The sequence below is a fragment of the Helianthus annuus genome, chromosome 3 (assembly GCF_002127325.2).
Source record: "Helianthus annuus cultivar XRQ/B chromosome 3, HanXRQr2.0-SUNRISE, whole genome shotgun sequence".
NCBI classification, from domain to species: Eukaryota; Viridiplantae; Streptophyta; class Magnoliopsida; order Asterales; family Asteraceae; genus Helianthus; species Helianthus annuus.
The window spans coordinates 116,406,042-116,408,875 of record NC_035435.2 but is presented as its reverse complement, the minus strand read 5'-3'; the positions used below and the strand labels follow the sequence as shown (position 1 = coordinate 116,408,875).

The 2,834-nt window shown below is 43.7% G+C and overlaps 1 non-coding gene across 1 annotated transcript; it reads right to left on the bottom strand.

Moving 5' to 3' along the window:
* Positions 1-749: 749 nt before the first annotated feature.
* LOC118490828 lies at positions 750-856 on the bottom strand. Its single transcript, XR_004890053.1, has one exon. It is a non-coding gene; the product is annotated as a small nucleolar RNA R71 (small nucleolar RNA).
* Positions 857-2,834: the final 1,978 nt, after the last annotated feature.

The following is a 2,834-nucleotide window of genomic DNA, read 5'->3' as shown; positions in this document are numbered from 1 at the left end:
GGCCACGACCAGAGCACGGGGTGTAGGCGTACACCCGTCGTGTATAACTCTTTAATGTGGTGTGTCGATTAATCTTTAACCCGGACAAGATCCCGGGCTACCGAAAGTACGAGTAGCATGTAATTCGTTCACAAGTTTATATTGCATAATTATCCCAAGTTAATAAAAATATTTATGCCTTGTGCATTTAAATAAATTTTCAATCATTTTCAAAATGAGTCAGTTGATTTGTATTTACCAGTGTAAACTGACGTATTTTCCCCAAAAGGTTAAGTGCAGGTACTATACGTACTAGGCTGGCTGTTTCCTAAAGAGCGTCCACAATAGTCTCGCAAGCTCGGACGACAATAAAACTGTTGAACAATTTTCTTATTTTATTTGATCCGCCTGTGGATCCGTTTCAACTACTCGTGATATTTATTATTACATTGTATTTAAAGTTGAAATGAATCTATTCTGCTTCCGCTGTGCATTATTATATTGTGTTGTTTGTCTATGACGATGCCAACTACGTCACCATACCCCACACCGGGCCCACCGGTGACACGTGGAGATCGGGGTGTGACATATGTGATACCTTTCGGATCAATGGAGCATCAAATGACGCCATCCGCCTCCGAATGTTTCCGTTTTCACTCAAAGACCGAGCAAAGGCTTGGCTTAACGCCCTCCCAGCTGGATCGGTAAACACCTGGGATGAACTAGCCCAAAAATTTCTATATAAGTATTTCCCTCCCGCTAAAACGGCTAAATTAATGACTGAAATTAATACTTATTCACAAGAGGACGGGGAATCTTTATATGAAACATGGGAAAGGTTCAAGGAGTTATTGCGAAAGTGTCCTCATCACGGTCTTGCGACATGGCAACAAGTATCCACTTTCTATAATGGGTTGTTGCCACACACAAGACAAACACTTGACTCTAGCTCCGGGGGACTTTTAGGTAATCGACGCCCGCATGAAATATATAATCAAATTGAGGAAATTGCTCAAACCAATTTCCAGTGGCACACTCCCCGAGGCAATAAATCTATTGCCCCGGGCGCCCATAAGGTTGATGAAAGCACCTCTTTACAAGCCCAAATCGAGGCCCTTTCTTCTAAAATTAAAAAGTTAGAAATGACAAAAACAGTCTTGGTTATGGCTTGTGAGGGGTGTGGTGGGCCACATGAAAATTGGAGTTGTATGAAAGAAACAGATGATCAAACAGAATCGGTAAACTACATTGATAATAGACCTAGGCCGTCGGGTCCTCCAACGGGCACCTACAAGCAAGGATGGCGAAACCACCCTAACCTTAGTTGGAGAGAACCCGACAATGGTAGTAACCAACAAAATCAACGAACAAACTTTCAACAACAAAGAAATGAGTCACAAAATTTCCCTCAACAACAAGGTGGATGAGAAAGGCTTGAAGATACTATATCTCGCCTTATCTCCGACACCGAAAAGAAAAACTCGGATAGATTTCTACAATTAGAATCAAATTTTAGAAATCAAAAAGCTAGTATACAAAACATCGAAAAACAAATAAGTCAACTAGCCCAAAATTTCTCCGAGAGACCGCAAGGCGCGTTACCAAGTAATACTGAAACAAACCCAAAGGCGCAAGTTCATCTCATCACCTTACGAAACCGTACCGTGGGTACCGCGGAAGGGCCATCGCCTACTGAGGAGACCACATCACCGCCCCATCAAGAGAAGGTTACTCCGCCACCATCAGTGCCCACCAAGGCTCCTCCGGTTCCGTACCCCGGTAGGTTAATCCGTCAAAAGACCAACGAGCAATTCGCAAAATTTGAAAGTCTACTAAAACAATTGCATGTCAACATTCCTTTTATTGACGTCCTAACTCAAATGCCTAAATACTCTAAGTTTATGAGGGACTTCCTCACTCATAAAAGGAAAATTGAGACATTGCAATTAGTTAACTTAGGCGAAGAATGCTCCGCCCTCGTACTCAACAAACTCCCCCAAAAGAAAATTGATCCCGGAAGCTTCACAATTCCTTGCTCGATCGGGGACTCCCCCATTCGTAATGCACTAGCCGACCTTGGGGCTAGCATTAACCTCATGCCCGCATCAATGTTCAAAAGACTCGGCCTAGGAAAAACGAGTCCTACAAAAATGAGTATACAACTTGCTGATCGATTCGTCAAGTTCCCACAAGGTGTCATTGAAAATGTCCTAGTAAAGGTGGACAATTTCGTTTACCCGGCCAACTTTGTCATACTTGATATGGAAGAAGACACCGAAGTCCCCCTCATACTAGGGAAACCCTTTCTCGCCACCGCACAAGCAGTAGTGGACATGAATGACGGAACGCTCACTTTAAAATATGGGGATAATGAAGTAAAATTCAGGGTTGGGAAGAGAATAGAGGACGATGACCCGGTCAATTACATGAAGGTTATTGATTCAAGTTTGGATGCTGCTCTCCGACGGTGCAACATGGGATGCAAAACATCCCACTCAGAAAACATATAACCTCACCTTTTGTCTAGCCAAGGACCCTTATAAACGTGGCGCACCACGGAGGCATTCCGTGAAACTATCCTTAGTTTAGTTAATCTTTTAGTTTTAATTTGCAGAAATAAAACACACTCGGGATGGTCAAGGATAACAAGGGAAATGAGAAAAATGGCCCCATGCACAAAAAAAACAGAGCCATCCGACAACAATTTCTTCATTACAGTAAGCTCAACACGGGCCGTGTCCAGCCAACACGGCCCCGTGCTGAGCATCCTGCAGAAAATTGCCCAGTTCAGGTAACAGGACACGGGTCGTGTTCACTGAACACGCCCCGTGTTCACTGAACACGCCCCCGTGTCC